Source organism: Pongo abelii, chromosome 11 (genome assembly GCF_028885655.2).
Source record: "Pongo abelii isolate AG06213 chromosome 11, NHGRI_mPonAbe1-v2.0_pri, whole genome shotgun sequence".
NCBI classification, from domain to species: domain Eukaryota; kingdom Metazoa; phylum Chordata; class Mammalia; order Primates; family Hominidae; genus Pongo; species Pongo abelii.
The window spans coordinates 108,243,337-108,264,881 of record NC_071996.2 but is presented as its reverse complement, the minus strand read 5'-3'; the positions used below and the strand labels follow the sequence as shown (position 1 = coordinate 108,264,881).

Below are 21,545 nucleotides of genomic sequence, written 5' to 3'. Positions count from 1 at the left end.
ATTTGGTTGCAAAGAAAATCGCCTCATCAAACTTAAAACGTTAATGTTACTATAGCACAACTCTTAATTTTTCAACAATATTATGTCTATAAGCACCATGGTCAAGAAATAATAAATACTGGTTTATTCATTTGTTTATTTTGTCTATTACTGAAAAAGAGAACCAGTTTTGGCCCACTCTCTTAAAGGAATGAAACGGCTGCTTCCCCTTCCCACTACCCCACCTTCCCTAATATGCCTAAAAGGACTTCATTAACTCTTTATTAGAGAGTGCTTCCAAAAATGAAAGTTGAATATGCGTTGAATAATAGACTTAAATAGTATAGGGAAGGTATTCCAGTCTCAGAGACCTAAAACACATTACAAGATGCCTAATTGTATCTGTCCCTGTAGATACACTCTACATACATATATACATACATACATTGTGTGTATACTTATATACAATTTGTGCTTATCTTGTATAAATAGGTATCTCATTTTTGTACATGCCTTTAATTTTGTTCTTTTCTTTCATGATTGACTCTGTGTTGACTGGTTTAAGTCCAATGGAATGCTAAGTCCAATAAGACTCAACATCCTTACTTTTAATCTGAGTCAATCTTATTTTACATGAGAACTATGCTTTTTACCATTAATATAAAAAGTCTAAATTGTTCATTTCCAAGTCATTTTTTTCCTTAAAATAAGGGCAAGATATCTTTAAAAATTCAAGTAATCACACAGACACTACTGTATAGACAGTGACAACAGCTCTGCTGAAACTGCACTTTTGGCCAACAGACAGCACCAACATTCAGAAACTTCAAGGGTTTCTCATCAGCTGATGTAGAAAAGTCCAAATGTGAGTACACGAGGCAGCTACAGGATGCTACTGTCATTTCAAAAAGTGCAATGTGTGTAAATGTAAAAACCAGCAGTACATCTTTAGATATTTTCTATTCATTAAGTAAAACAAACCTACTTATGATTCAAGAATTTATTCAGGAAAGACACTCAAAGCCCCAGTCACAGGGGAACCCTGTTGGCAATAGCATTAATAACAGAAGTGCAGGGTTAACCAATCAAAACATCATAAATTTCAAGTTTGGTCTTTCAAAAGAAATGAATACAATTAGGGATATGCAAATTGGCCATTCAAAAATAATTTTCATAATTGACTACTCATTTCCAGTATGGAGACTTCTTTAATTGGAAAATCCAACAATCCTCTCACCACAGAAAAGAAATGCTACTCCCAAGGCATTATTTTTAATTCTTGAAATTGAGCATATGCATTTTCTATTTGTAACTGGTAGCACTGATGAACTTATTTGAGATAAGACTTAAATAGATTAATAATAATGAAAGATTATTCTAGTATAAAAAAATCAGTAGAACGATATCTTTCTCATCATCCAGCCAGAATGAGTTTAACACTTTAAATCTTGAAAAGGAAAATGAAACCAACTTTTTAATGTGGTGGATGTGTGATTTTCATCACTATTTCTGTTATATAATAACTTCAATTTTGTGTATTCATTAACCCTAACATATATTAGTAATGTTCATTTTAACATTTAACATACCAATCAACTGGCAATGGCATATTATATTGGTACTATGAACAGTTTAGTGTAAGCTAAGAGTTATATCTTACTCTTCTTTCATATGACATCCTTAACTCAGTATAACCCACATGCCTTAAATATTGGAAAAACGAGAAAAAATAGAACACCAACTAGAAGTATAATACAAAAGCTTAAAAGTGATAACTCATAAGATAAATATTTTTTCTTAAGATACTTTACTGTTTTCCATACATTTTATCCACACAAGTATACAGTGTATGCAGTAAGAATATTATACCTATTTATCAAATGGTAGAACAGAGTAGCTCCAAGATTTTGTTTCCCAAGGTCACTGACTGAACGGTAGCTGGTAGTGGAATCTAGTCTTTTTAATTTTCAATCCAGAGAAAGTATTTTCCTATACTGTAGCTGTTTTCCAAAAAGAAAACTGTAAAAAGAGAGGCTACACTGAAAGAATGTCTGTAATTTGTCCATTAGGGTGTTATACCCTAAAGAATGTGAATTCCACTTTTTGGAGACACAGGCACTACATGACTTTTCTTGAAGATGATAATAGCAAGACCTGATGCTCCCCAAATCTCATAAGCTCTTTGATTGAAATCAATTGCTTAGATTGTTTCCCAATTAGCACCTAGTTATGGTGAATGTATGAAAAAGTCTCTACTCCTGGGTAGAAGAGGACCAGCTCCTGATCTGTCATGGCTCCCATGGATGCTTGCTGAACAGAGACTCTCTGCATCCAGTCTTCATCTCAACATCTACAATATACACAGACTTATGCTTGTTTCAACATTGATAATTGGTTTAAATCATATGTTGCAGGTCCTTGTTAACTAGATTACTTCAGTCATCTGAATACCTACATTCCTGGGCAGCAGACTCCCCAGAAGACAGTGTTACAGAAACTCATTAATTAACATAAACCACTGTTCTAGCCCCTCAACAGAAGGAATGCTGGTTTTTAAAGAATCTAGTGCATGGAAATGGCCTTCCCTTCTTGCCTTTAAACCCATTCAAAGTTATCTTTCCCACAGAGATGCGCTGAACATGAAAGAGGGAATTCTATTTAAAAAGCTTTTGTGTTAAGGTTTCACTTAGAGCAAACTTGTATGGCATGTGGAAGAACTTTCACTGACACCTCAGGGGCTGCAGTAACCCACACTCTACACAATGCAAACAGGGAATGTTGGATTGGATGATTCCTCCTCTGCTGCCTTCTCTCTCCTTCTGGTCTGCCCTCCAGTCTCCTTCTATGATTCCAGTGTCCTCATGCCACCTACTGCAGTGCTGGCATTTCCAGGAGACCCCATAATCCAAAATGATCTGTTTACACAATCTTTACTTCCAGTCAAAACTCCTGTTCCCACAAGATCTCTGTCAGTATTTAAGCATCTAATCCCCAGATAGACACAGGAAGGTCAGTCTATGAATATGCTAGAAGTTCTCCCATCAAACAAATCAATGACCTTCTCAGGATCCACTTACCACAGGTCCCACCCCATTTTCTGCCTCTCCTCTAAAGCAAAAATTTGAAAGCGCTGTCTACACAACAGTTTCCAATATCTCTCCTCCCATTCTTTAATGATGCCACTCTAGTCAGGCTCTCACCCCTCAACTCCACTGAAACTGCTCTTATCAAGGTCAAAAACAATCTCTAGATTCCTAAATCCAAAGGTGCTTCTCTGGCTTTACTTCGGGACACAGGTGATTACTGCCTTCTGAAAGTACTTTCTGCACTTGGATTCCAGGGCACCAGTCTCTTGGTTTACCCTTATTTCTCTGGGCCCCCATCAAGTTTTCTTTTGGTTGTTCTTCTTCATCTTCTGGATTTGGTCTCTAAAAATGTTGAAGAGCATATGTCTAAATTTGTTTAGTGACATCATCTGTTTCATGGGTTAATATAACTCTATCGGCTGATAAATTCAAAATTTTAAGTGGTGCAACCCAGACCTTCTGTAACTCCAGGCTCATTTCCTAATCTAACATGTCAAAAATGGAAAAAGTGACCTTTCAAAGCTCTTTCCATAGCTCTTTACATCCCAATTAATGGTAATTCATCCTTCTAAGTTGCTCAGGCCAAACACCTTGTAGCAATCCTTCAACTCTCTTTCCCTCCCCTCTCACTCTGTCTCTGATACACTCTATTTGACCACTTCTCACCACCTCCACTGTCACCACTTTGGACCCAGCTACCATGTGTTTAACAGCCCTGACTAGTCCCCTTGTTTCTACCCACTGCCTCTTCCCCCTGTGTGCAACACAGCAGCCAGACTGACCTTGTTAGCATGAATCGGATCACGTGTCTCCTCTGATGCGACTCCTGTAATACTTTCCCACCTCACTTGAAGAAAAGCCTAAGTCTCTGCAATGGCCAATAAGGTCACTTGCTCCTGTTCCATTTCTGACCTCGAGTTCTGCTGATCCTGCCCCTTGTTCTCAGGACTCCATCCAGCTGCACTATTGTCTTTGTAACTGCCTCAGGGTCTTTGCACTTGCTGTTCTCTCTGCCAGAAACAGTCTTCCACCAGACACCTGCAAGGCTTGTTCCTCAATCTTTCAGATCTTTAATCAAATGCCAGCCTTTCTCTGGCTATACTAAATTGCAGCATCTTCATTACTCCCTGTATTCCCCCGCTTTGTTTTATTTTATATCATGTGTATCATCCTGTCAGCATCACAGCTCTTCTTATTTTATTGCCTGTCTCTGCACCTCACTAGAATGTAAGCTCCATGAGAACCCTGAGTTTGTTATTGATTGTGTATCCCCATTGGCTCAAAGAGTGAATATGCCATCATAGGGGCTCAATATACATTTGCTGAAAAAAATTAGTGAAATATGAGGCAAACAGATACTAAAACCTAATATAGCAACAAAAGATACCTAGATTTTTCATGTGTTTTTAGAATAAACATTCAAATATTCTTTAAAAAATTAAATGAATGTGTATAAATGATCACATTTAATCTTAAGATAATCAAGGTATCATCATCATCATTATTGTTGGTTTGGCTTTGGAAATTACGGCCGATAAATTCCTCCTTTTTTATTCAACACTGGGGGAAATTGCTTCTGCCACATCATATTCCAAAAATGGAGATTATCTATCTTCTCTTTCCTTTTCAGGCTCACTTTCAAAAGGGGAAGTCAGCCCGTTTGGTCACTGGATGAAGCAGGATGCAGGCTGAATGGAGAGGTGGTGGGGTTCGCGGTCTGTCCCAGGCACTCCCTCACCCAGCTATCTGCTAATACACTACTTTGATTTATCTATTGTGAAGCTTTTTACACGTGTCCCTTAAAGTAGCTTAAGGACAAATGCGAATAAAACTCCCCAGCAAGTGGAGACGCAGCCTGAAGAGGCATGTCATAAGCTCAACACTGAAGTGCCCAGCTTTATTTTCAAAGTCGTGAAAATTTCACATTTTAGACCCTACCAGCTTTCTGTACTTCTTTTCAATATGAAAAGATTGTATGATTAAGGCATCAAGAAAGTGAAATGTTTATCTCATGATTTGGGTACCCCTGTTTGAGAGACAGAGGTTCTCAGGAACACATCTACCTTCTAAACAGGAGTTAGGAAAACACATGGAAATAAATACATTAACATGGTATGTGTGAATTATTTTCAATACCTAGATATTAATTGCCAGGGCTGACTGGTGTTCCCAATTCAAAGATTAGGCACTAGCTTCATTAAGTGTATGCATTCACTCCTATATTACCCAGGGGCGATCTGAAAGGAACATCTGAAACTAGGATTCTCCTAGAAAAAAAGTGATATCCATAAACCTTATTTTAGAAAATCATTCCATATTTTTCTCATTCCTTTACCTTGTAAAGGTAAAAAGAAAAGGAAAGTCAACAAGAAAAACAAACAAACACTTTTACACTGTTGGTGGGAGTGTAAATTAGTTCAACCATTGTGGAAGACAGTGTGGCGATTCCTCAAGGATCTAGAACCAGAAATACCATTTGACCCAGCAATGCCATTACTGGGTATATACCCAAAGGATTATAAATAATTCTACTATAAAGACACATGAACGCGCATGTTTATTGCAGCACTATTTACAATAGCAAAGACTTGGAATCAACCCAAATGCCCTTCAATGACAGACTGGATAAAGAAAATGTGGCACATGTACACCATGGAATACTGTGCAGCCATAAAAAAAGAATGAGGTCATGTCCTTTGCAGAGACATAGATGAAGCTGGAAACCATCATCCTCAGCAAACTAACACAGGAACAGAAAACCAAACACCACATCTTCTCACTCATAAGTGGGAGCTGAACAATGGGAACACATGGACACAGTGACGGGAGCATCACAACAAACACCTAATGCATGGGGAGCTAAAAGCCTAGATGATGGGTTGATAGGTATAGCAAACCACCACGGCACATGTATACCTATGTAACAAACCTGCACGTCCTGCACATGTATCCCAGAACTTAAAGCAAAATTAAAAAAAAATTAAAAAGAACTTTGGATAATTTACAACATCCATGACCATGAATAACAGATCTGATCAAAACAGCCATGTACTCTGCAATTTCACTCCATCAGTATCCCTTCCAGGACTCAGATCTGTTTTTAGTCTAAAACACTAAGGTTATTATGATCAATATCACTAGTAAAAGTGTGTGTGAACATGTCAGTGTTTTCAGGGGTGAGAAGGAATGGGGTAGAATACTAACTTTCTTGATAATATCGCTAACATGCCCAAATGCTGAGCATAGAGGCTGGCATACAATGAAAGGTTAAATTTAATTTCTTTTCCTACCATAGCTATCATTCTCTGGCTTCCAGACTGAGTCCCACTTGACTTGTTTATCCCTATTTTGCTTTCACTTTGTTGTTTCTCTTTAATCTCTTCATCACAGGACTGACAGAGGAACACAAAAAGTACCAAGATCAAACACAACCAATAGGTAATTTCTGTTTTTCTTTTATTCTTGTTCTTCATCACACAAGAACACACAACTCTTAGACCATACAGTACTCTATCGCTCTTCTGCCTAGCAGTACATGGTTTGTGCTGTCTGGTCTTTGCCAACCATAACTTGAAGCAATATACCAATGCCTTCAGCTTCTCTGCTGACAAGTAAATATTTTAACAATAAATGCCATGAAGTACATTTATTGCAGAGTCTCTCAATATTCATGGTGTGGTTTATTCTGTTGCCAACATGTAGCATTCTGTCATTTTTATAGCCTGAATTGTTATAATCTGATGCTATTATCTTTAGCCTATGTAGAAAATAAAAAAGAATCATCCAAATGCTGCAGAGTACAATAAACTGCATTTATAATGGCATTTTTATTAGTGATTACACTGAGAAATATGTGGCTCTATTTTAATTACATGTCAAGTGAACTAATGTACTACTAAGAAAGGCTTATTTGCCACATTGAGTTATTTGGGTTAAACTGTTGAACTAAACAATGTATTGATATTTTTTACTGTTTCCTATATATTCTGTGTTACCAACTATCAAGTTAAATTAAAAGACAAAAAAAAAAAAAACCAGTATCCTATAAAATAAAATTGGAATCGTTTGTCTCAAATCTTAATGAACACAATTAAATCTAAGTAAGACTGTGAAATTACAACAATTTCACAAGTAGAGAAAAACACATTATCACCTTTGGGAAGGGAGTGAAACTGCAGAATTTCATTTAAATGTATGCATCTGCTTGTAACTAAATAACAATTGGCTATGTGAGCTCATTTTTATGCTACTTTAAACAAAGGTTTCAAAGTACGTTCTCTTCCTTCCCAGGATTTTAACAGCTAGCTAAAAGCATTTAATCCGGATTTTAAAAATTAGCAGGCTCATATTAGCATCTTCATCAGATGCAAGCATCAGCTCTAGCATCCTCAAAGCAGGGACATAACAGCTCCGATTCCCAGAAAGTTCAACTGACAGTCAGTAAATGAGATAAATCTATTTTCATTTCCTCCCCAAACTGAAAATTCATAACAGGAACCTTTATAAACTTTACAGCTTTAAACATTATTCTGAAGAAAATAACATGACTTATTCGACTGTACTGAAAACCCTATTTATCCTTATCACTTTTTAAAGATGCATCTGCTTGAATTATCCCATAATAACAAGAATATGCCTTATTAAATAACTACCCATATTTCAGCCAAATATACATTTATTTCTTTTAAATTATGTAGTATGTTCCTAAAGAAGCCAGATACACATTAAACCCATCTTATATTGAATCACATTTTTTTATCTGACTTGAATTAAAATTTCAAAGATGATATGTTATCCCTTGACAAGTTGGAGAGAATTTTGAATTTGTGTCTGCTGTATTATTTACTTTCTTTAGGGACAATCACTCATGATTCATTAAACAACATTCACAACTTACATCTAATATACAAAGGGGAGTCCTGAGGAGCCCTTGTCTCTGTGCCCTTCACCATCTCTAGCAGTGGTAGGGCAAAGGGTGCCATGGAGGTCAAGTGGCATCCATGAAGCCCTTCTCCTACAGATATCTAGGGATTAACTATGGAAAAAGCAAGCCAGAACAAAAGCAGGGAGAAGTTTCAAGCATCGCAGAATAACATAAATTTTCAGAAAGTTTAAAAACTCAATATACCTGCCTTGTCAATAACATTCTTGCTTCCCATGAATTGCGCATGATTAAAAAAACCAGACACATGCAAAGGTGGAAGATAAAAAGCTTGAGTTAAACTGTCTGGAAGATTCTCAAAGATGATCCCAATCTACTAGGTGGCCTCACTTGCCATTTACCCAATGTATCACTAGCTACATAGACTAATCTTTTCCAATCTCAAGGGCTTTGAATATCTTGGGAGGAAATGAAGACACAAGACAAGCTGGGATATTTAAAATGTGTGGACACACATACACACACACACACACACACACACGTAGATTTTCTTCAAGTTAATCTTAACTAAATTACATACATCTTACCTGCATTTTTTAAAGAATATTCTATTTGAAGCAAGTATATCCAACACTAGAAGACATAAAATAGTATATGGAAAATATTTCTAAATTATAAAGCACTACATACATTTACAATATTGTAACATCCATATTCAATATTATTTAACTGGCTCCATTTCATTTTCCCTCCTTCCCTACAACTTCTACTCTCTAGCCAAACCAAAGATAGAATCGTCTCAGAAACATACTCCTTGGCAATCTCTCAGCCAAAGCATAATGCTGCCACTGCCATCCATAGGTATGTTAATAAATGCTTGAAGGCAATAACTTATTGGAACCTAAGGTTGGTTTATTTCTGCAAAGATAATTCTCCAACAATTAAATAAGCCCAAAGAGTACGGCAAGGGCCTGGGTTTGCTTCTGACTTCCAATCTGGCCTCCTGACATTTAACCATAACACTATTGCCAAAGTGGTCTTTCCAGCAAACAGATCTGGGTGTGGTCTTGGCCCAGCTTCAAGTTCTTCATCATACATTGTCAAACTTTTGAAATAAAGTTTAAGTCTGCCATAATTATCTGCACCAGGCTCTCCAGTGTCCCACAGTGCTATATCCATGACTGTATCATCACTTGTCACATAGCATGAGGGTCCTTGGTATACTTGTCCCTACTTATATGTCAACAGTAAGCCACTTAAAACTATGGGTCACATCAATAAAAATATTTCTCAAATACTTATACAGCCCTTACTATGTGCTAGGCACTGTATTAAGTGCTGAAATGTATTATTTTATTTCATACTCATAAGAAATCCTATGATAAATCCACTGTTATTTCCATTTTACAGATGAAAAAAACTGAAGTACAACTGACTTTATATTCCAAGCTGCAAGTATGTTTCTTGGCACATGGGAAAAAATTCCTTAGGCAAATGAATGATCTACATTTTCTGCTATATCCAAGCAGCAGAACAAAGCCTCTGCCATATGGATATCCTCACTTTGGTGTGGACACCATCTCCCTACTCCTGACTTTTCCATCCTGTTAGGAATAAAGGTCACCTTCATGCCACATACGTTCCTATGCACAGCAAAATAGCTTCTGTCCATCCTTGAGGTTCAATGCAAAATTGCATTTAACAATTTACACATCTAAAACCTACTTAGTATATTATGATTCCAACCTTGTCTCCTGGTGGACTATATATATGTATTTGATTTTCTTCCAGAGGAATTCTTTTGAAACTGTAAAACTAATTTGTGCATTAACAGACCTAGTTTTGAAACAAACACAATGGTACAGTATTCTCTATGATGGCTGACTGTTAGAAGAACGCTGCTTATTTGTACTAATGACTGCAATCCAGCATGTATTGCTTAATTTTGTGGATTAATGAGTAAGCAATCAAATGTGATTTTAAGTCATGAATATAACAAACATACTACTCATTTATTTTGACAAGCATTTCAATTTATGAGCCTTGGCTACAAATAGAGCAGCCTATTTTGTAAAATAAAAAAAAGGAACCTTTCTGCTTTTAAGACAACCCAACAGCTCTCAGATAATAAACCTCTGCAGAGAATGGTGACAAAGCCACCACCTTCTAAAGACAGATAAATAACTGATAGGTTGACAGAAAAAACAATATCTTACTATATCATTAAAAATTTCAAAGAGATGGATTTTGCATGTACTTGAGCTGTATGAATATCTTTAGGGTTTGCAAACCACACTGAATGTTCTGACTAAAATAGGTCAGTGCTGGCCGGAGCAGGTGCAATGGGCATACCTGTCCCCTGGCCTGTCACCCTGGTAGCCTATAACACAAGTTTTGGCAGCTTCATATGTCCTGGGGGTGGCCTCATATTCCAGGCCAGAGATCCCCCAAGGCCAGGTAAGGTAGCGAGTGGACTGCAAATATGGAGAAGGTCACAACCCCCTGAAAATTAGCTGGTGATTAATTGGTACTACATTTCACCAGACTGGTTAGGGAACTGACTCTTTAGCATGAACACGTTTAGCAAATTGGCCTGAGCTCCCGCTGATTGACCTCATGACAGGTCCAATGATGTTCTACCTTCTCCAGCTTTTCATGACAGCTGAGCAACTTGTGGAGACTACAGAAAGGTCAGCATATAGCCTGATTGGAGGATGAGGAAGCACTTCTCTTAAATATTCCATTTAGACTCAGACTTCCCTTGTCATGGATGACAAGGCTTCAAAGCCGATATTTAAAAAAATTAACACTGCAACTGCAGGTGGGTTTAGCTGCTGAACTCCTTCTGTCTGAGTGGAAGTGCTAACCTTTTCCTTTAGCTTCTAATTGCTCTATATCTTCTTAACTAGTGATAATATGGCTAACCCTGCTGGGATGGGTGTTGACTTTGGGAGCATCTAAATGTCAAGATTTGTAATTATGATTGTGGGTGTATTAAACCAACATAGAATGATGCCTCGCTAATTGGGGCCCGAAGACAAGAAGGCTGGGGTCCTTGCTCCTTCCTCACTGTCATAAGTGGTGTGGCACCTCTTTTCTGGGAATAGTTGACTTTCTGGGTCTTGTCTCTAATCGTAGACAGTCTTTGCGAGTTAGTTTTAAATTTATAAATTTAGCACAAAAGGCCTTCCAAAAGCACCTAAAATATAAGCACATAAAACTATGACTTGTTTCTAAATCAAAAAGCGAAATACATTGAGCATAATTATTATGGCAAATAACGGAACACAAGTTTTGAAATTAGGACTGGACCCAAAAATCCAGGTTGCTGTGACCATTGGCAATACTGGGTTTCCAAAGCCAGTCCTCAACCTAATACTCCCAGACCTAATGGCCACTTTTGTACTTTACTACTTTTGGTGTTTATAGTTTCCAAGCAAAAAGAAAAGAGTAGGGGCAAGATATGATGATATAACTCCCCCAGATCCCTCCAGCAAATTGTGTCTGTAGTGTGTCTGTGTGTTAGAGAGAGAAAAAAATGAACAAAACTTCAAAAGGATTAAACTTTGGTGCTTTCCCTCCAGCCTTCTCTCTCTGTGTGTGTATGTTAACATATATATGTCAATTCACCATGCATAACACACAGTTTTGTTTCTGATATTTTCAATTACTATTTTTCTTATGAGCAACTTTCCCTAATTGTAATCCGTAAAGACAAATAAAGAAAATTCATACGGTTGAATAACATTTCATATTATATTCAGCCATCTTGTAAATGTTGTAGCATTCTCCCATTCCAGACATACGAAAGTGTAGGTTGTCTTTGCATAGTCCCAATGCTAAGCGTTATTTCTATTAATTACTAATTTTGCATATAAAATTATATCCTGTTTAAACTTCAATTATTACTAGTGATATTGACTCTCTGTCTCTCTCTCTCTCCGTCTCTCTCTCTCTCTCTCTCCCCCCCCCTCCTCTATATATATATATATACTTTTTTTTTTTTTTTTATAGACTGAGTCTCGCACTGTCGCCCAGGCTGGAGTGCAGTGGCAAGATCTCAGCTCACTGCAAGCTCCACCTCCCGGGTTCACGCCATTCTCCTGCATCAGCCTCTTGAGTAGCTGGGACTACAAGCGCCCACCACCACACCTGGCTAATTTTTTGTATTTTTAGTAGAGATGGGTTTCACCATGTTAGCCAGGATGGTCTCCATCTCCTGACCTCGTGATCTGCCCGCCTTGGCCTCCCGAAGTGCTGGAATTACAGGCGTGAGCCACCACGCCTGGCCGTGATATTGACAATATTTTCATGAGCTATTTTTACTTCTTCAGTAAAGTGTCTGTTCATACTCTTTGCCCTTCTTTTTCACTTCGTTTTTAGTGTTTCTTATTAACATGTATAAGTACTTTTTATTTTAAGTATATTGAAGTTGTCTTTTACTTTTGCAAATTTATTTTTTGCCAGTTTACCTTTCAATTTTGTTTATGATGTAAAATTTTTCATTACATGGTATTCAATTCGCTTAAAACCCCTATTAAATCTTCAAAGGTCTCTTGTAAATAGGCACTCACCTGGAACCAGTAATGTTTTATGATGGGCAAGTAGTAAAACAATGTTGGTTTCATTTAATTTACTACTTTGATAGTCCCTTAAGAGAGAGCAGGTGGGAAGTGTTTTGATTGATGGGCCTTTGGTTTTTAAATCACACATTCATATTCTAAACAAATACAGATGGATAAAAGCTATTACAATAAAAATATGCACAAATAAAATTTTAATATTTCAATGACTGCATAATCCAAGTGTCTATCATTATTTTCTGCAAATTCTTTATGTTGAAATTTCATATAATATGTCCATTACTAACATGGGGTAAATCTACTCACAAAACTCATTTTAAAAACTTTCATGTGCTTAAAGACTCTAAGCTTCCATTAGTTACTTTTTTTGTTCCCCAGAAAAAATAACATTTTATGTATTTTAGCCTTTCTTCCACAATCCCCCACTATCCAGTCATCAATCATCTTTGTTGCTTTCCTGTAAACTATCTCCTTGTTCTTCAAATTGCCAAGGATTAAAAACTCTAGAAAGGATCTGACCAGTGATAGCGATGGGTTAAAAATGAAAAAAGGATGTGTCTGTGAGCATGTGTCTTTGACTCTCACCAAAGTCCTCTTTTCATCGTTTCTTGAACAGCATATTTGCCAGGATTCAGCTGGTTTATCACCCTGATGACTGCTTGCTTTCTAACCACATTTCTCTATCCTACCAAAATGGTTTTGGTTCTGTTCTATCATCCAGTTGGCTCCGACAATCCCACTCTCATGTAAATTTCAAACTTAATATTTATTTCATTTACATGTAGGTAACATATGAAACACTTCTCAAAGAATCAGGAAACATGGGTTCTCTCAGAGAGTTCACCTATTAAAAAAGTAATGGTCTAATTATAAATACACAAAGTGAACTTAAAAATATGCACCCAGAACAATATTTAAATGACTATAAAAACAGGCTAAAGAAGTGGTGTTTCAATGAGATAACAGATAGTAATACAGTTAGGAGAATGGTGTTGGAGGTGTACTTGCTGGCAGGATGATTTTAGGTACTGTTCAGTTGAAGGGATCCACTGGATTAAGGAACAAACCTGAAGTCCCAGTAACAGAGATCTACATACTATGAAATAGTTGACAGACATATGAAAAATCATGGCGTGGTGTCATCAAATTCATGAATCTAGGACTGAGTACATAACTTCTGGGGCCCAGTGTATAATGAAAATGTCTTGACCTTGTTCTAAAAATGTTAAGGACTTCAAAATGATGACATTAGAGGATTAAACCAAGCATGGGCCTCTTATAAGCATGGAAACCTGAGGTCATGTGCATAGAAATTTGGCCCTGCTTGAATTATATGACTCCCCAAGCTTATTCTGGTTTCATATTTCCCAAGCAATCTCTCATTTGACTTCTTCCCTCAATTGCCCAACAAGAAGACGATATGCTGGCTAGAGGATATAAAATCTCTAGTCCCCTTAGTAGGTTTTATACACCTTATAGTCCCAGTGAACCTTGCTAGTTGAAATCAGAATGCTGGAATCAAAAAATTCCAGAGCAGTGAGAAGACAGAGTTGTATGCTTGGATTCCAGATTGTGGTTTAAAAAACAAAGAAAAACAAAGTTTCAGTATTTAGCGCCTATGAGATCTCTTCTGCAATCTCCCAAATCTTTGAGGAGTCTCCCATTTGAATGTCTAGTTCATATTTCTTGACTGAAAATATAGTACCTACCTTAGAAGACAGTTTAAGTCAAAGGTAAATGCAGAGATGTCTTGTTTCATTTAAATACAAAAGAACTGAAGAACAAGTTATTTTCCATTGATTTCCAGGATAACATCTCAGTTTCTTTCCAAGGTCTCCCAAGGCCCCCACAAATGGCCTGGAACTGAATGCAGCCTCCTTTCCCTGCATGCACTCAGCTGTGTTTTCAGCACTGGCCTCCTCCCACTCTGCACGCCCTCACATCTACTGGTACTCTTTCTTAGAATCCCTCAAGGTTGAAAACCAAGACTCTGCAGTCACACTGACTCAGTTCAAATCTGGGCTCACACCACTTTTTAAATGTAGGGAAATTATTTAGCTTCTCTGAGCTTCAATTTCTTCATCTATACAATAAAGAAAAGTATAGCAGCTAACATTTACTGAATGTTTACCATATTCAAAGCACACAGTATCAGACTGTATTATCTCACCTATTTCTCCTACCAGTGCCAGGAGGAAGTTCCTATCAATATATTCAAAATGGGGGGGGGGGGAAGGTTAGGTTTACAGGACCAGTAAGTGATAAAGCCAGGACTAGAAGCCATCAGTCAAACATCAGCATGTTCGCATTATTCTGTGCCTACCTCTCAAGTTGTTGTATAACATGAGATATGACTGCATAGGGCTTGGAGATGAAGGAATTGCTTGTTTAATGCTAGCTATTATTGTAATCATCACTATCATTATTGATCAAAAGTCTTATTCATCCTTTAAGACCCAACTTAATTTGTATCTTGGACAGTATCTTGTATCTAGAGAGCGCTTAATTAGTGGGCATCTAATGAATAAATTTATCATACTATGTTCTAATTAGAAATAATCAAAGTCAACTTTAAGAGACCAAGCAACTCCCAGCCCAGGCCAATAGGTGACTGAACATTTGACTAATAAGATAGACTTGATGTATAAAACTTAAATAAACTAACATCTCAAAAATTTTCCAGCAGAATGTGTATAAATTTTCAACAAATTTATAAAATGTATTTTTAAATTAAAAAATGCTATTAGTAGGTATATCACCATGTCAGATGATAACTATCACATGAAAAATTAAAAGGAAAACAAAGGCTGAGTACTGTGGCTTATGCCTGTAATCCCAGCACTTCAGGAGGCTGAGGTGGGAGGGCTGCTTGAGCCCAGGAGTTTGAGACTAGTCTGGGAAACATGGCAAGACCCCATCTCTACAGGAAATTAAAAAAAAAAATTAGCCAGGTGTGGTGGTATGCTCCTGTGGTCCCAGCTACTTGGGAGGCTGAGGCAGGAGGATCACTTGAGCCTAGGAAGTCAAGGCTGCAGTGAGCTGTGTTTGTGCCACTGGACTCCAGCCTGGATGACAGAGAGAGACCCTGTCTCAAAAAAAAAAAAGAAGAAAGAAAGAGAAGAAGAAAGGAAGACAAAGACAAAGATACTGGTTTAACTGAAAGAGGAGAAAAAAAGATACCAATTAGAACATAATATCCAGCCTACATTTTGTACCTAGAGTTTCTACCCACGGGATATTGATATTGGGGTTAAGAGAAATAAGTCCCATTTCCATAGAAACACAGAATAGTCTGCTGTGGAAATATATCTCCAAATGTAATCTGTTTTCAATAGTTTTATCTCATAAAAACATCTCTGAGTATGAGGAAGTAAAGATGCTTGCTATTCTGTGGTATCCTTTCATGCTAGTTTCATGACTGGAAATTCTACACAGCATTTTCTCAGAAAGTACTCTAGAAAACCAGTACAGCTCATCAACTGTAGTTCAGAAAGTCTCTATTTCTATAATTTATTTTGTTTGTACAGGAAAAAAAAAAGACTTGGGAAGGGTCCTGTGAGACATGGAAAAATACCATTATCTGTCAAGGATAAATATGTTTTCTTCCCCAAACCCTGGAAGTCAGTGAAAATGGTTTCATATAGTGAATCACCAAAAGAAAAAGCCCTATTTTTATTGGACTAAGACAAATAATTTCTATGACTCAAGAGGGAAAATAGAAAATGAGTGCGGACAACCAATGGTGAACACCTGATATTGCACTTAGAAAACCCTGTAAGATAAATACTGGGGAACTGGAGAAGAGTCTGCTAGAACAATAGGTTCCTTTTTTTGTTTTAATGCTCATGTTCGGTCTCTGTGTGCTGGGGAAAAATGTTTTAAATGTGTTCAAAACTGGGAGCTTTTTGGCAAAGGTGAACCTATTTATCTAGTTAAATCTAAACGGAAGTCTCAAGTAAGTGCTCTATGTAACATGCAAATTATTCTCAACTGATGTAGCTAAACTTGACAAATGTAGGTCCAAAATCACACAGCTTCAATGTCTTGCTTCTAGCTTAAGGGGAGAAAACATCATTTATTTGTAGCTGCCAAATAGTATATTCTCACTAATTTAATAAGCAGCCACCATTTTCTCTGCCTCTGAAAATTTATGTTGGTCTTTGGACAGGTCTGGCTGCCTTTTTAAATCTAGTGGTCTGTGACCATGGAAGGCTTTAGCCAAAAGGAAAACGACTCCATAAATCCTCAGAGGCTGTCTCACATTAATTTATAGTTGAGGGCTACAGGACCATATGAAAAGCCTTTAAACAACAAAAATCAACACATACCAACACATATGTATTGGAAGCCATCCTACCTTACAACAGGAAGTATTCCTAAGTCTTTAGAAAGCAAAGCATGTGCAAATATAGCAAGATAGACTTGGCAACACCTGTAGAGACCTGATACTTAATTATGAAAAAATCTGGTCACATTACATCATGAAGCACATTAGTACACAAAGTAGTTTTTGGTGCAAAATTATGATTATGATATTTCTGCTCTTGAATTTTGCAAACAATAGACCTATTCATCATGTCATTATTGGAAAGAAAATTAAGTTGCTTTAGAAGAAGACATGTCACTTTCCTTTAGAACTCACGGTAGATCTCTTTAAATCAACAAAGGTGTTATTTCATAACCTCTCAAACTTATCTTGCAGGTAAAATGCACGAAAAGAATCTTCAGACTATAGATAAGCCACCTATTTAAATAAAACAACTAAGGCCTGGAAAAAGTCAGTGAATTTCTAGAGACATGTGGCTAGTTAATAAGTAAACAAGGAAAAGACTTTAGCCAAAGGCTAAGAGAGGGAGAGGAGGGGAGGGGAGGGGAGAGGAGGGGAGGGGAGGGGAGGGGAGGGGAGGGGAGGGGAGGGGAGGGGAGGGGAGGGGAGGGAAGCGAAGGGATACCTTGAAAGTAGGTCTAGAGTTGTTCTATGTACTGTAGTTCCCACTATTCTGGCTTGGCATACACCCAACATACTTTACTTATTTACTAACTTTCTTAGCTCCTAAAATTATTTAATGAGACTCCTGGACTCCTGCCCTATGTTTAACTAGAATATGTAGAGTTCTTTTCACTCTACACTTACTCCATGAATAAAATGTCATTGACAAAATGAGACTAGACTCTGAAATTCTCAAAAAGACTGTAAATTCATTATCATTTGTAAAATAAGTGATACTCTCTATAAACATAATTCCCTTCTTAAGTCAACTGTTTGGCATCACTAGCAAAATACATATGCAGAGCACTGCCTCTGTCATGGTTAATGTTATGTGTTAATTTGACTGAGCCACAGGGTGCCCAGATATTCAGTTAAACCTTATTTTTGGGTGTGCTAGGAGGGTGTTTCTGGATGAGATTAACATTTGAGTCAGTAGGCTGAGTAAAGCAGACTGCCCTTCCCAAAGTGGGTGGGCCTCATCCAACCCACTGAAGGCCTGACTAGAAATAAAAAGACTGAGTAAGAAAGAATCTGTCTCTGCTGCCTGACTGCATGAGCTGAACATTTTGGTGGTGCTTGCTTTTTTTTTTTCCAGCCTTCAGATAGGGACTGGAACATGAGCTCTTCTTGGGTCTTCAGGTTGCTGGCTTCTGGACTGGACTTTACACTGTCAGATCTCCTGGTACTCAGGCTATCTGACCACGACTGGAATCACATGTCAGCTCTTCTAGGTCTCTAACTTCCTGGCTACAGATCTTAGGTCTTCTCCATTTCCCTAATCATGTGAGCCAATTCCTTATTATTTATCTATCTACACATGCACAAGCCTAGTGGTTCGGTTTCTCTGGAGAACCCTGACACTACATCTTCTTTACGCAGAGGTCAAGCAACTGGCAACATCCAAGCATTAGAACAAAGTCCAAGACCTAGAATCAAAACAAACCTCCTCAGTGTTCCCTACAATTACATAGAGGTTGTAAGATATCAATGATGGAATCTCCAGGCTAGAATTGATTAATAGAAAAAATGGAAAGAAAGGAAAGACTTCATATATTTAAAACAGAAAAAGCAGAGCTAAAAGGAAACAGAGCAAAATTAAAAGCAGATACAGAACTATGTATCCCAGCCTTGACTGTGCCTCAATGAGTGAGGAAGGATTAAAATGTGTTTAGTAGCCCTGGATGAGAAACTAGATGAAGTACTTCAATTCCTACAGCCAAGAGACACATTTTCAGTACTTGTAACAGGCCAAGCACTGTGTTAAGAACTGAGCATATAACTCCTCATTTCAAGAACCTATCAATTCAGGAACAGGAAGGGCAGATGAATATGCAAGTCAATATAAATATTGTAACATGTGATGAAATAGTTGAATGAGCAAAATACCAGGCCAGAAAAGCAAGAGGAAAGATGCATTCTATGTTTGCAGGGAAGCTGTTAAGCAAGGTATAGAGGGGAAGATGACATTTAAGCTGGTCCTAACTAGTGTGATTTCACTGGACAATGGGATTGAGAAGTCCTTCAAGGCAGAAGAAACAACACACACAAACTCGTGGGAGCACGAAATTGCAAATTCACTATTTGCAAAAAGCCAACCAACTAGCAGGATGTGTTTTGAGTGTAGGTCTCTGGAGGTTGACAGGAAAAGAAATACAGGAATTAAGGCTAAACTGAAAGGTTAGAGACAGAAAGCAAAGGACCTTGAATGTCTTGCCCAGGGATATTTTTCCCAATATTTGTACTGGGTTTTACGACCTATAATTTGTGCTTGTGTTTGTTAGACCTTCCATCCTAATAACCCTATGAAGAAGGCCACTGAAACCATCCCCAATAAAATTTTATAAAATCAGTTAAGGGAAGAAAACATTCAACTAGGCTTGCAGCACAATCAGAAACATTCACTAAGCCCACTTGCCCTTTGGCTCACTTCCTTGTAGCTAGTCGCTGCTTATCACTCCAGAATAACACAGCCCTTGTCACAAGACTGTGTTCCTTTTCTGTTCTATAGATAAGATCTAAGACATTGTGAGATGAGAAGCTTTCCCTTTGAGGAGGTTCTCCTTCAGGTTCTGCATAGCAATAAAACTACCAGAGCCAGATGGTCTGAAGGGCCCAGCAAGGATCTGACTTATACAAGTATGCAGTTTCTATATCCTGGTGATTTCATCCCCCTGACCTGAACCAATCAATGACCCCAATTTTCTAGTCTATCACCCTCCATGATCCCGTTAGGAATCCAGAGCCCCTCTGGAAAACAAATTTAAGGTTTGAAGATTCTTCCTGTCTCCTTGCTCGATGGCCTTGCCATTATCAAGCTCCTTCTCTGCTGCAAACTCTGCTGACTCAGTGTATTGGTCTGTTGCTGCACAGTGAGCATATGAACCCGATGGTACTGTAACACAACCTTAAATCTTTTTCTGAGAAAAAGATTTGATGTAAACAGACACACTATGCAAAAGTGGTATGTAATGTACAGACCTCCCTCATTGTCCCCATCCCAGGATATTCCCAACAAAAGATTAAAATACAGTTTGGGCACTTGGAATTTGAGTTATCTGACAAATGCACTTTGTGCAATTTTTTCTCTCACTCCCTCAAATTTGTGGGCAATGGAAGTGTTACTCTAATGTAGGCCCTGTGAGGTAAGCTGGAGAGAAAAAGAAAGGGAGAAGGCCATGGGGAGGAAGAAAGAGTGAGGGCAAGTGGGTAGTCTTAATCAGGTGAGGTCAGGTACAATTAGAAAAAAATCACTCCGTCAGCAACCAAAATAGCAAACCTTTTCAAAATAAAGCTTTTCTAAAATTTAGAAAACTCACTATTTTTAAGTTAAAAGTAACTGATTATAAAATATCAACATTGGATTAAATAGCTGCATTAAAATATAAAATTATAAAATAGCTGATTAGCTAATGGGCTGATTAGCCAGGCGCCTTGCCTTGACCACATGCCTGAAGAACACCAGGCTGAACAGGATCCCTTTCCTCAGACAGGACTTTCACAAAGAAATGGAGATGGCCACAGAAGCTTTCATGCCTGTGGAAAGCCAGCCAGGCGAAGCTACCAGCTTGCAGCTTGATGGATTGCTATTTACCAAAGGGCACATCTCCTTGCCCCCTCAGGTATCCTAGTGGGAGCTGGGGGACAGAAGCCATTGACAGGAGGCCCCAGAGAGTCATCTCTTACCCTCTACAGCTCAGCTCTCTCTCTCTCTGCCTTATAGGTCTCCAAGGAGCCTCCAGCTGTTGAAGCTGCCTCATTTCAGAGGACCACTTTAAAAATGTGTCCTGCTTTCTCCTTTTCCCCATGTACATTTCTTTTCAAGACTAACGTATTAAAGGTTAGTTGGTTTCACTGCTGTTTCTTGTTTAAGTGGTACTTCATTTTGAATTTGTGCTACCAGTTTCTTTCATTCTTTCTGGAGTGCTCAGATTATCTTCTCTAGTCTCACTATTTTTATTCTTCTTCCTTTTTAAATCTTGGTTTGTAAATCATTTGAGTTGTTCTTAACTTAGTTTCCCCGAGGTGATGTAACTTTGAATGTTTAGTCCCCTTTTCTACTTTTACTGACTTATTGCTAGCATTTATTTTAAATTTCCCTTTAGTATGTTACTCTTTGGGCTTTAACTTTGTTTCCCCTCCGAAGTCTCAATTTTCTAGTATTATATATAACTTTGTTGCCTTAGTCTCCCTAATTTGTGCATGGCAGATAGGAAGGGCAATGTAGGGACGGCAATGGAGAGGCAAACTTTCCCTCAAGGAAGAGAGGATGGATTTGTCCTCTGCTTGCCAAAACTAGCCTTTCTTATGCTCCTTAACTGGTCCTCCAAGCACTTCTATTAATATGGAGTCCAATAAAATAAAACAAAATAAATTCCAAACTGGGTAACTTAAGAAACCTTCCCTAGTAATCACAGTTTGGTTTCTCATGGCACAAGCCATTTACCTCCATTACGAGTAGTTTGCAAAATCCCCAAACCTGGCACATATATAACCACTGGGCAAGGGGCAGTAAACCAGATGTTCTG

The 21,545-nt window shown here is 37.9% G+C and overlaps 1 protein-coding gene across 9 annotated transcripts in view; it reads right to left on the bottom strand.

Moving 5' to 3' along the window:
- Positions 1-21,545, bottom strand: part of PARD3B (par-3 family cell polarity regulator beta) — a 1,076,689-nt gene that overhangs the window by 656,992 nt on the left and 398,152 nt on the right. The window lies entirely within an intron of this gene.